Source organism: Osmia bicornis, chromosome 4 (assembly GCF_907164935.1).
Source record: "Osmia bicornis bicornis chromosome 4, iOsmBic2.1, whole genome shotgun sequence".
Classification (NCBI taxonomy): Eukaryota; Metazoa; Arthropoda; class Insecta; order Hymenoptera; family Megachilidae; genus Osmia; species Osmia bicornis.
Genome location: NC_060219.1, coordinates 8045771 through 8059640, shown reverse-complemented (window position 1 = coordinate 8059640; position 13870 = coordinate 8045771). Strand labels below are relative to the sequence as shown.

Sequence of the window (13870 nt, the reverse complement as noted above, 5' to 3'; positions counted from 1 at the left end):
GGGTGACAGTGGAGCGTCTAAAAGGGATTTACAGCTCTGTACTCCCCTTTCCAGGGGACTTCATTTTAACCTTGCATTTACAATGATATGTTATTTAATTTTATTTAGAATAAATTCAAATTTTGAACTAATATAAGTTCATAAACCAAGGGTATCCTGCAAGGTTCGATAGCTTCAGGCTTCAGAAATCTTAATCCGGTCCTGAGTGGGTTAAAGGGTTCGAACATTCTCCACATGGTATCAGAATTGCTTGGTGTAGACTTAATCCCATCCCTAGTGTTAGCGAGCAAAACCGACGACGAGAGAATTCGATATCGTTCGATCGTTAAACTCGGCTAGAGCGGTTAGGGTGCTACCCTGAGAGATTCGATCGGCGAGCATAATTCGTGATTCGACGTTTTGCTCGTCTGGCCGCGTTGATCCTCGAGATTAAACGGTTGCTCGCGAATAGAGAGCGCAAACGATGCTTTCCCTTTTTTATTTTATTAGTTAAATCGATGATGGTCGATGCTCACACGCGTTGCGAGTATCCACCACTGAAATGTTCGCGGTCCTCCTAGCTGTCAGTGCCCCAGGCGTCGAATTTTCTTTCTTTTTTTTCTTCATTCCATGATGAAATTGTAAAAACCAGTCGTATCGAGAAGATGGCGTATTCGATACGGTCGTGTAATTGATGGGCTCGACCAGTGGGTTTAAGACTGAAGCGCAAGGACAGAAACGGTACGTGTCGTCGGCCCCCAGTAGTAGACGTATCGATTAATGCGACCTTGTTGATTCGTGTAATGGTGTTCTTTACTCGAGTCAAGGATGATCGAGCATGGATCACGATTTATCTTGTTGATTTTCATTAATGAATCGACGAGACGCGCGAGGCGAATCTTTATTCGATCATTCTTTAAAATAATGTTTCTTATTTCAAATTAATAGATTAGGTAATTTAATAAATTCTCCAAATACAGAGTGGACCAAAAATCACTTTTTCGTTTCAAAAATTTATACATATTTTTGCTTCTAATAATTATTGGATTCTGATTCTAATTATTTTCTGTAATTCAGAAAATCATTTTATGTGGGTGGGAAGAAAGAAGGATGATGTTGAAGTGTACGGTAAAAAGGTATTATCGATTACGAAACCTTTCACCAGGGCGTGTGTAATCTCATCGAAAAACCTTGAGAGAAACTATAAATTGAGTCTACGTGCGGGCAAACATCGGTTACTTATCCGGAAAAGAGTATCGAGGATAATAAACGAAGAATTTTCATATCCAAACGATGAACGGGCTTCTTGAAAGATTTGAAATTTATCAGTGCCGATGTTCGACGAGGTGTATCAAATATTTTCATCGCGTAATTGCGTGAGAGAACGTCGTCAAATGTAAACACAGAAAAGTATATGATTCGACTACACGCCGCTTTCTCCGGAATTTTATCGTGTTGAGTTGTTTAATATGTATGAAGGAAAGCTGAGGATTTTCGAAAATCTTTATTCAACCGGCGCGCAACAAATTTGCTTTCGTTTCGAAGAATATTGCATCCGTGTCAAACGGTGAAGAAATTCAAGAGAGTAGGTTTAACCATTTTTCTTACCGCGATAAATATAAAAATAAAATATTATATTCTTCAACCATAAATATCATAGAAAAATAGAGGATATTTTCCTGTATATTTATTATGAATTAATCAAATACATATTATCCATCTTTATTCATTATTCTCAAAATTTTAGTTTTGACGATATTGATAATAAAAGTAATTTAGAAAAATATAATATAATTTTTAATTTTTCAGTATTATAATGTTTAGTACCTATATATCTGAAAATGGCAAATAACAAAGTATATATTGATTCAAATTTTCTCGCGTCAACAAGTGTATGGGCTGCCACCCACCTATACATATATGTCTATGGGGCTTTCTCCCATCATCTCCCCGGGGACGCCGAGGGGGACGGATGGGAGTCCTGAAAAAGGGAGGCTTACGGCGAGGGCCAGAAACCCGGGAAAACTCGAAGCATCATCATTTTTCCTGAAAAATTCTGATTTGATCGTGAGTGTACACAATTGTCGATCAATGGTCAAATTCGAAATGTAGTTAGTTTCTGCTCCGTAATGACCAATTTAATCTTCCGTGCACGTATACCTTTGCGCATAGTTTCCTTTTCTATTCACCCAACGATCGATTTGTCTCGTATCTGTTTGTTGGCACGTTAGATCTGGCTAATTAGGAACAACGAACACACGAGCCTAGCTAACGGTATGATTCACGCGTCCCGCGCCGGTTGATGCGCTTTTCAATCGACTAGTTCTTTCTCTAATTGTTTAACATTGCAACGCGTTTCTAACGAACCATGCATGAATACGAGAATTAATTGAATATTTGGGTCGGTAAACCGGAAATTTCAGTGTCAATCAATTTATCTTCTCTAATAAGAGAATATTAAAATTTGAGGTGTTAATTACAAGTAACCCCCACAAATTAAATAAAACACTTTCAATAGAGACAGTTCTAAAAAATCCAAAATTTCAGCAAGATTCGAATATCATTCGTTCGTGAAAGGTTTCCATTAAAGTCACCTTCATTGAAAATCAATTTCACCCCTCGTTCCACTTAAAAGATCGTCGGCGAGTCAGGTAACAATGGTAATTCGAAAAAAAAGTGGGAAGTTGAATCGTCAGCGGGGAAAGAAAAATATATGGGATCATGATTTTCCAAGCATTGTTAGAAAATCAGATACCGTGAACGATATTGAAACAAATTCTTTTCCCAGACAATCCGGCTTGATATACGTCTCTTTCAAGGTCCGTGTTGTATGGTTGTTACGCTTTTATAGTCCAAGCCATGATATTACATTATCCGAGAGATAAGGTCTCGTAATTATTTCACGAATCACCATAGGTTTTCGGGTTGTACGTGTAAGGGAACACAGATTCCATTGTTTTCCTATCGTAGACCTACCGTTCTAATTTGATCTTGTTGCCAACGATGAATGAAAACAACGCCGTCGAGCGACGTAATTTCATCTCGCGATAACGGTTCTGTTAAAACGAGCATCTTTTAATTACCGCATTGTGTGCTGTGTAAATAAAGCCTCTCGGTGCTCGGTATACACGTGTAGAAACGGAAACTGTCTGACAGCGGTAAGAGTCGCTTTTCACAACATTGTTACATCCAAACCTGACTTTTCTAGAAGTACCTGTTTCTTGTAATTGCGATCGTCTTTACCGTTTGTCGATTAAAATCACTGGGTGATTCCATGGCAAAGTTGATCACATTTCCTGTTCAAATGAAATATATTATAGTAGACGCGAAATTGGGTAGGGTTTAAGTTATCATTCTTCCAAATTCGAATGGGTGAAAATTATTGATAACCTTGCAAGTATTGACAAATTTCTCATTACTAATTTTTAGTAAATGTTTCTTCTATAATTCTATTCAAATGGTCAAACCCATTATTATGTAACGTTCTTCATAATAGCTTAGATAGACCTTACCTTGAATTACACGCTTCTAAGGTTTTAAGGGTCAAATATTTCTTTGACAAGAGAAGGATGTGCCGTGCCCCCTTTACAATTTCACGAACCAGATTGCCGATTTATTTTCTTTTATTACGATCTATTTCACCATATTGTTACCATTAGAAATAGGGCAATTGCTTCGCTGTTCAAATGTTATAAAAATTATTAGACACTATTGCAAAAGTCGCATGGAATATGTAGAAACGTTTCGTTATTACAAAAGCCGTAGAGATATTTTTAAATTTATCTTAAACAATATTTTGCATAGATAATGATAGTATCGGATACACGACATGGTATTAAAACTGACAGTGGAACTGAATCGTGTACACTGTAGATCACGTTTCGATTTGATTGTAATGACTAAGTAAATCGTACGCGTTAATTTATCATGCGATCTACATTCAGGTTTTTATAATGCACCCTTCGTGTATCGATTAATCCACGCCGGAGTGTATCCCGGGACGATAAACAATGATATTCTTGGGTTTATTTGCATCGAACACTTGTTAAACGATAACATCGATGATTAATTACTTTGAATTAAGAGTACCACTACTAAAGTAAAAAATTCTAAATCATCAGGAATTATTTACTTATTCTGATGCTATTTGATCAAAAAAATTCTGAAATGCAAGTTTTAACTTTAATTAGTTTAACGCTATATTGACTTCTATCTATAATTTGATTTTGACCACGAAGACTAGCATCAAAATGGTGTCAAAAACTTTTAGTTTTAATATACGAATTTTTTGAATGAATGAATTTCTAACGTTGAAACTTAATTTTTTAAACTCTTTCTTCGAATATTGTTAGAATCTATTTAAAAAAAGAGATCAATAGTTTTGTGTGCCACGAAGTAAAGTTCAGCCAGGAGCTCTTACTATATTTTATAGAGCTTTCAAAAAAACTGTATCAACCCCAATGGTTCATAAACAAAAGGCTTTTATATAAATATAGGTGAATAACTTTTGAAATATCTTTCGTATCTCCACTTTCCGACGCGGTATTACTAAAATAAAAAAAGCACAAAATGGAAGTTGCGCACAACTCAGAGCATCGATCTCGGTCGCACGGTAGCCTAAATCGTATTCGATCAGTGCGCTCCAGAAACTATGTCGCCGTCTCTCGATCAGGATTCGTGATCGTAAAGCTGTCAACAGCAGCGTTGGCTGCAGAACAAAAGCCACTTCTCTCCTCGTTTGTGCGACGAGGGTTCATGTAAATGAATAACATCGAACCGCAGGGTGGCGTTATCATTCGGCCCCGTGTGTGTGTGTCTCTATACGTTCATTGTCTCGGAGAATCGAGCTAGATATCCAGAATGGAGAGATCAAACGAATGCCGGTTTCACTTCGATATTCATACGGTAATAACTTCCTGGTTACTGGTGGAGGTCTTCTGGATGCGATCGCGCTCGATTCAATCAAATCCTGGCGAAAGCGCACGATTCTTGTTTATTAATACACACATGCACGCTCGTCGAACTATCTGTACGATTGGATTCCAGGCTATCCACATGAAACGCAGATGAAGGATAAATAGAAAAAACGAAGAATGTTCGTTTCATGTGATTTTACGTTTTATGGCATGATTTGTGTGTCACAAATGGGATTACAGAAATTCCTTCAAGTGTAGAACAACTATATATGTATATATCAATGACGACAATTGAATATTTACGTTCGTAAAACAAGTTGGGAGGGCAATTTCGAACTGCGATCGTGCAATCGTTGATAAGCGAGAGATTGTTGCCAGGTGAGCGAACTTAGATAACAGCTGATTTCGGCACATCAGGGCATTCCTCGAACGGGCTGCTCTTCCGCCAGTGATTCTCATTTCTTTCGAGTTAATTTATTTCGCTCTGATTATTAGTTAATATATTTGCGGTCAAATCAGGTTTTCACAGAAAAAATAAATAGCGATGTTCCGGGTTTTAGAATTCCTACTTTTTCTATATCATCATTTTCCCTGGGAAAGCCTGATTTGACCGCGAGCGTACATTGAACTCCGGTAGTTCTACTGGTTAAAAAGAATAGAAAGGAAACTATAAGTACTTCTTCACATTACTCTTTTCTCGTTAATTTCTTTTATGACAGTATATCATCAATCATTCAGATCGATCTTTAGATAACCGCTGTGACAAGTCTCGCGGGAAACAAAGACGTTGGGAACTCTGTTTGCCCACCTGATAGCACATTCCTGAGCTGCTCCTATGACCAGAAGAGGAAATGGCTTGTTTCGTGGTCGCGATCGCATTTGAGAGCGGGCTTGGCAGAATTCGAGTCAAGGCTTCGGTGAACGCTTTATCAGAACAGGCGTATCGTTTCATAGCGATTAGCCTGAACGTTCTCGTAGCCAACCAGTCGCTCGTTCTTTACCTCCGTATTTATTGAAAATATTTATTACCACGATCCATCGATAGTATGATACTTATTACGATCCTACACAGTTCGACGAGACAGTTTGATTTATGCATTCGTGCGTATCGTTTGCGCTTTTTTAACTGAAGCAACGAGCCATGCTCTTTCTCTCTCAGGGTAATTAAATTGCACTTTTCCGCTTGGCTCCCGTTAGTTTCGTAAAAGGCCCGTGTCAAAGCTGCTTCGTGCCTCTGTTCTTGGTTACGATTCATAATGCTAATTAAACTTAATTAACGGCAACCTTTCCGCGCGTCTCTGAACGTTATTCGAAGCTGGATATCGTAGGAAAACAGAGATAGAGGAAGAAAAACGTTACTCGATGGATCAAGATGCGTTTGAATATCGTCTTGGATCGAATGGCCGAGAATTTTAATCACCTTTTCTATAGCGTAACAGAGACGTTCGGATAAAAAGGAAAATACTCGAGTTACCTGCGATACCGGTGGACTAACTTTCGCAATTTAATATTTGACTTCTCCGTTCCAGCTTAACTCGTCGCTTTATAATCCCTCGCTAATTACCTCAGGGAAGATAAATCACGGAAAAAAGTTCCCTTTCTGTTTCATACGGACGGATTAAATTAGCATAAAATCTGCCGCGAGAACGTTCCGTTGTTTAATCAGCACGAGACGCGGGGGAAAAATATTTTTCACCGGTCGGTTAATGGATTCTTAAAATAAAGTCACCTGCTTTCCATCGATTACCATGGACGCTTGAGGAATTCTTTAATTTTTAAGGAGGCTCTTACCGATAACGAACCCTTGTCTCAGGAAAATTGGATATTAACGGGTAATTAGCAAGAAGACTAACTTTTATGGTGTTTCAGGATATGAGATTCCAAGTTGGATAGTCTATCAGTAAATGTTCTTTGAATTTTTCATTTTTTTGCTAAGAATAGGAATTTCTAAATTTTTCAGTAATTTGAAAAACATTTACAGTTTTCTATTTATTTTCAAGAATTTATATTTAACACAATCAGTACTTCCTTTTCCAATAACAAAATTAGTGAATAAAATAAAATAAAATAAAATAACTTTGTACAAACGATAAAATTACAAGTATTTTCCAAGATCTGAAATTCAGAAAAATAATTCAGCGCTCTTCGAATCGTCAGAAGAACGAAATCAGGATCGTCGTTCAGATCTGATTTCTTTATTGTTTTTCGTGGAATTTTCTCTTTTCGTGGAAAAGTTGCAAACTCCAGTTATCGAAGTAGCTCGTGAATTGTCGAAAATGTTGGCAGCAGTTAGCGTACTATGGAAGGCGTTCGAGGAATAGCGTGGCTTGCTTAAAAGTTTCCTCTCGAAGGAGACGCCTATTCGGCCACCCAAATCGCGCGCCAGCTGCTAAACGCTCGGCTCAGTTCGAGCGGAATTTTGCGTCTCGTCTCGTCGTCTACGTGCAATTTGAAACGAGTCTGAAGCGTACGACTTCTTTGCTGTTCACCAGCCGTTGGCCATCAACTTTTCCCTTTTCATTATCGATTATCGAAGACACGTTCGAACTTGAAACTTTCTTCCCTTTTAGAAAGAAGCAAATTAGTTTTCATGATTTTCGACCGTGTCGATCGAAAGCTGTGCAAAGTCTCCGTATAATTCTATTAGCAATCCCACAGTCTTTGAAACGACGAAACGTTCTGACACGGAGAAAGGTTCATCGTTTACACAGGATTTACATTTTATCGTCATCGGTACGGACCGATGGAATACGATTTCTTACGCGAGAGAGTCGTCGATTTTCCCTTCGTGCTGCTCGAAGGAAAGCTACATCCGCCATTGCAAGTCGACCTGCCGCTACCGTGCACCAGGATTATAAAGTCTGATCGGGCCGGTCTTGTGTTCCATGACACACGATCCGAGGATTATGATCCATTCCCGTGTCCACTCGGACTGACGGCCATATCGAGACGGGGCTTCTACATTCGATACGGGAAGCATTTCCTCCTGTCCTCTTATTAATTTCACATCCGCCGGAAACGACGGTTCTCTTCTTATACCTGAAAAGAGTCATCTTTCGTCAAATTTATTCGTCGAAACAGGGAAAAGATAATAATATCTTTATTATTTTAAACAGAAGTGTAATGATAATATCGATTGGCAAGGTATTAAAAATTAATTCATATAGAAAGTAAAAAAATGGTGCCTGGTTATATATTCTACTTTCTTCTGGAATCGAACAATGCCAGAAGTTTCTCCGATTCGATGAAAGTTTCATCCTCTCCTCTTATGACACTATCGATTCAAGTGATTCGCTGCGATGGAAAAGTTGATCGAGGCCAGGAAAATAGTCAGCAGAATTTTGTAACTATTTTGTAACCGGTCGATCGAGGAAATAGACGCGACGCGTTTCGTCATCGTCACGCTCCACTGGTCGTCAATGGCTCATTAATTAAATTGCCCGCCGGAATTTAATCTTGTCGATCGAATTTTTATTTGATCCACCTCGAATCACAACGAGAGTTTAGAAAATGAACGAGTCAGGCTTTTGAAGTAACGTGGCCATTTCATGCTATCTGTATCGAGAGATTTTTTGTATTTTCCACGCGATAATGAATTACACTATCAATGGGAATTGTGAACTAATGCCTGATTGCTTTATTGGTGAAAAATTCGAAAGGATTTGTTTGGCCAACAGTTCTTTGAATAAAGTATTCCGTAACCTGTTCTTGAGTAGAGAAATTATGGATTTAGTTTTGATAGGGTAAAATTTGACCCTACCATGATGCTTAAACTTTCAACTGGGGATGACGAGTTAAGTCGTCATAATACATCTCTGACAACGTGGACAGGATGTGCTTTTGATGAATTATCTCCCCAATTAAGAGATAAGGGATTAAAATTGTAATTACCCTAATGCTTATGGAGAACTGTGAATGTAGGTTGTTTTGACGAAGGGTGTATAAAATTATTCAAATGAAGTGTTACATTTTTACATTGAAATAAAATATAAAATATTGGGAATTTATTAGGTATTTACTTCTACTTGAAGTAATCCCCTCGGGTTTTTCAGAAATTGTACTTTTATTGACAAAAACTTACAGTACATTTTACATTAAATTAAAGGAACCTGACAAATCTCAAATAGCTTATGCTTTATTTCAACATTAAGTCGCGACACTTTTGGCGAACCCTTTAGATATACATTACTCTGTCAATCTGGTCAGGTGGAATTCGAAATGTTGTCGTTGAATTTTCTCTTTGGCAATGCCCCGGGAGACAAAGCGCAAAGAAGCGAGCGAAAGGGTGCGTCGAATGAGAATCAATTCGCGTCGAACCAGGTCACGGTTTAATTTCGTATTCAAATCGAACGGCAAACGAGCCGCGGCTGTTCTCCAAGCGGATTCGATTCGCAGCCTTGTTACCTTTGCTATCGAACCGAGAGGATGATTAAAGTTTCAGGCGCGAGCACGATGCCACGGTGCATCGATAAAAAAATTCAACGGGGCCCAGGAACGGGTCGATCGCGATTTTATTCCTGGAAAGAGCACTCGAAGGTCCTTGAACTGGCCACTGATGTCCCCGAACGAACGATCGATCCTCAAGGACACGGCCAGCCGAAAAACTCGTCCTTTAGACTGGTCAACCCGTTGCCGGCGTGTAAACGACTCACGTCTCGTCGCACTCTTAAAAAGCTGCGAGTTAAAAGCGCTCCTCTTGGAAGTAGATCCACCTTTGCGAGGACCACCTTTGAAACGCGTTCGTTTTCAGTCCGGGAATGCGTTTCGTCATTCTTCTGCTTCCGATTGCTCGCTTTTAAAGTCGTACTGTGTCGATGAAAAGATGGCTAAGAAGATATAAGGACACAAGAGGGATACTACGACTGCGACTGCCTTTAATGGATCCAGAAAACCGTCTATTAAATTTCATTTGGAAATTCGACGAAGGGTTGAAGCTCTGCCCTACTTGGTCCACGTATATTTCAGATAGACAGCGTGATTAGAAGGTACGAAACAGAAGGGTTGGAGAGGGAGAAAAGAGAATAGATTGATGTTGAAGAGGAACACTCGAGATGCGATGTGCTTCTCGAGCACGGGAGAAACTGTGAAATGGGAACAAAGGAATATTCAGAGGGTAACAATACCCTTCCCTGGTCGAAGGACGGTGAATGGGTGTTTTTAGGATATTAATTTCTAATAGAAAGTTTAAATATCGTTATTGGAGGAGTGCGAGAGTACGAAATTCTTCCTGTAAATTGCAACACTTGGCAAATATTTACAAACGGTTTAGAAATCATCGATCGATTCAAGGTTGTTGAATTTCTTCTGCCTTTTTTCACGGGTTGTTTGATTCTGACGAAAGCCGAGGCGAATCGAATCGAATCGAACCGGTGCGGCGCGGAGTGTAGACCGCTAGGTGATTAATGACTTATGGTAATTTGCAGCTCGCTCGATCGTGTAATCTCGATGGAATGTAATCGTATTATTCGTGTTACGTAACACAAAGTTCGCCGCGTGCTATTGCAACGTGTTCTCTGATGCTCTTTCAACAATATTTGCAAAAATAACGATACACGTGGTTGCGGAAATGTTACATAATCATTCCGGCGCTTAAGCTTAGTACTGTTGTACAGTATCGAGCAACGAAAGCTTCCATAGGGAAAGTAGCGTTAGAGGGGAAGCAGGAATTTTATTAATAATAAAAGAGATATAGAATAAAAGTAACATAATTTTTAATTATCATTAGAACTTAATATATAATAGTACAAATATTCCTTCAAAATCTCCCGCGCAAACGTTTATGCGCAAGTGGTGGGGGGTAACAGATCTATATACATGGAGCCTCCTTCCCTGAGTCGTCATTCTCCTCGGGGCCGTCTAAGGGGAAAGATGGGAGCGTAGAACTTCGCCATTTTCTCTGGGGAAGCCTACTTACTTTGCTCGATGCTGTACAATTTTTCTTTTAAATGAAGGTATATCATCAATTCCTTTATTGAAAAATATAATTACAATTTCTGACGAACAGGGTATACATGCTTTATGATAAACAAATGCAACTTCAAACGGTTCATTCATTTATCAAATATTCCTCTGGCCATGTGAAACACGAATCTCTTCCTCGAAGATGAGCACACGAACATCTAATTTTATTTCTGTCCAAAGAGGTGGCAAAAAGAGAATAGAACCGGCCAGCAATGCCGGTGTAATCGGCAATGCGACTCTCGAATCGTGTTCCCGGCACCGTTCAATCATTCATGCGATAAACAGGTTCCATTGAAGTCAAAAGCGAGCCTCGCCATTCTGCGTTGCTTCTCTGTGCAAAAATCGAGCCGTATTTGTGCAAGCCGGTGTATACCTGTGCCTCTCAAAGAGCCGTTCTTCCTGCAGGTGCTACTCAAAGAATAGAAGGAACGAGGGAGAATAGCTCGAGCTCCAACGAGGTTTAGAAATAATTTTCTGAACACGTGATTCTTTTTTTTCCTTTCTTTAAATTTAAGGCGTATTGTAAGGTATTCTGGGAAATTTTGTAACGTTCGAATTTTCAGAATACAATTTTCAAGCGTAGACGTTTCACGAATAGAAGAGAGCAAATAATTCGCGTTGCTCGAACGGAAGATCAGAAGTTAGTTGAACAGGTTTAATTTACAGGCTCGTGTTAATTGGCTTTTTGTACGTTTCTGTAAGTTTGATGAATCCCTTAGATCTTGTTAGTATCTCACATTTTCGCTCCGTATTTGTATGGAACCGAGAAGCTGATACGATGTTTAACTCGTCGCGACTAGGGGAGAAAAAACTTGTTCGCTGCGGAAGAACTTCGAACAGTAGATTCGCTAACTACTTAAGACTTCTAGAAAAACATTGCGAAAAATAAGAGACGACGTTTGAAGATGCTGGTAGCATGTTCTGGAACGTGTTGCGAGACAAAGTTCATTCCTGCCGTTGAATTTTATTTAACTTTTTTGTAATAAGTTGGCGAAAACAAGTCTACCTCCGTCGTATACCATCAAAGTTACACAATTCTGGCATTTCCAACCATCAATTTTCATTCTCGCTCAAATTTCATTTACACCAATCAGAATATTTCTTGTCTGGTGATATTAAATATTCAAAAGTAAAATCTGTGTGCCTGACAAAATATCGGCCTTCAAATCTGAAATGGCGTTGTTATTATGACAGAAAGGTACAAATAATTAAATTTCATATGTTTTTGAAACTACAACTAGAGAATTGAGGTTATTATAACTTTCAGTAAATTAAAAAGAACCTATGACTTAACATTAAAAAGAGAATACTAATTGAAGAATATATATTTTTGAAAATTAAGTTATTGAGTTAATAAATTTTTATTTCTATTCTTTACAAACAAGAACACAGTCGAAACTGGAACTTCAATTATATTCATTGAATTTATATCCTATGTTATGTTAAAAAATATAATTTTACATAATTCCATATATTTGATCAACAGTTTAAATGCAAGGAAAATGCGGTTTGCGGTCGAGCCACAGCCGTTTAATTCATCGAAAAAACATCCGTAACAGGTTCCCATTAATTCTCATTCCCGTCATATTATATATTTATTCGTGCGAAGGATGTGCCACGCTGGCCGAATATCCGTCACCCGGCGGAAACGTCCGTTGCGGTGAACAACGAGCAGAATTATAGCGGGAAAAGCGTGGACACGCGTGTGGATCGACGCTAACCGGGGAAAATTTCATCGTTCTCGTTTCTCCTCGTTCGAAACTCGTTGACCGATGGTACACATGGATTAAGCAACCCCTTTCTGGCTAACCACCGTGGTGGTTTCCAGCAGAGGGAAGAACGTACGCCGCGGAAACAGAAGCGCCGCTGGCTGTTTCCGTAGTTTTCATTATCTCGCGCACACATAATAACCCGGACAGCTTTTACAGGAGTTCACGCCCGGGCTGCGATCGTGTGCAGAGTTAAGTTAGCGTCAACCTATTACCACCCGGATCCTTCCATGTCTCTAATGGGACTGCTCGCCCTTTCTCTTCGCGTTGGATGCACCGATGCGACGCCCGCTTTCTTTTCCGACCAACAGGGTTAATTTATCGCGCGATTAAGCGAGTTCCTTGTCTGCTTTCTTTTCTTATTTTTCTTCCCGCTCGAGCTTTTACACCAATTTCGCCCCGAGATGTTCTCGAGCGTGTTCAAGGTTTTTGACCGCTGCTCCTTGGGTCGTGTTTGAAACGAGCGGAGTAGTCGAAGTTGATGGAAATTTAAATTGATTTTTAAGGAATTCGGCGGTGTATGATAATTACTTGGACTGTGGCTTCTTGAAATATTTAAATACAATCAGTGTTTCTTTTCAAAATTACTCTTCAAAAAGTACTCTTTGGAGATCACCCAAGTAGATGATCCTCTTCTGTTTGAAACCATCATCGTGACACTGGTGCAATATCCAATATTTCTTTCCTCTCGAATGGAGGCGACGATAGAGTTTACTACTCGAACAATTACGTTTGTCGGAAAAATCCGAGCCATCGTAAACGTCTGTAATAACAGGGAAGAAGTCGGCACAATTGATCGTGTTGATTGGCAGCTTCTAAGAAACGGAAGTGCGATGAATGACCCATCATAGTTTTGCTCAGTTCGTTCAAATGATTCCACTTGGAAAATAATTACCGAAGAATACCTGAAGTTTGAGAAGATGGTTTAACATGTTGAATACCGCAGCGGTCATCCGTAAATATATTCGAATAATTGAAAAAGAGGGATAGAAAAATAGCATTTTGAGTAGCGTTACTATTATTTTTATTCATAATGTTACATAGCAATTAGTTTTACAACAAATGCTTATTTTCTACAGTGTTATGTCTCTCTGGCGTTCATAGGTAATTGATATTTGAAATATTTATTTAGATAGCGTTACAGCTCAGTGATTGGTCGATTACTTTCTCTTTCGCGTTCCTGTGACAACGCAAAGACGTCTTCCTCGGTCACGAATGAAAAGGAGCGTATTTGCGTGCCCACGT

General features: G+C 39.1%; 1 protein-coding gene across 2 annotated transcripts in view; it reads left to right on the top strand.

Annotated features, from left to right (window-relative positions):
- The window catches only part of LOC114874000 (FH1/FH2 domain-containing protein 3), a 151161-nt gene that overhangs the window by 28491 nt on the left and 108800 nt on the right, over positions 1–13870 (top strand). The gene's annotated exons all lie outside the window — the stretch shown is intronic.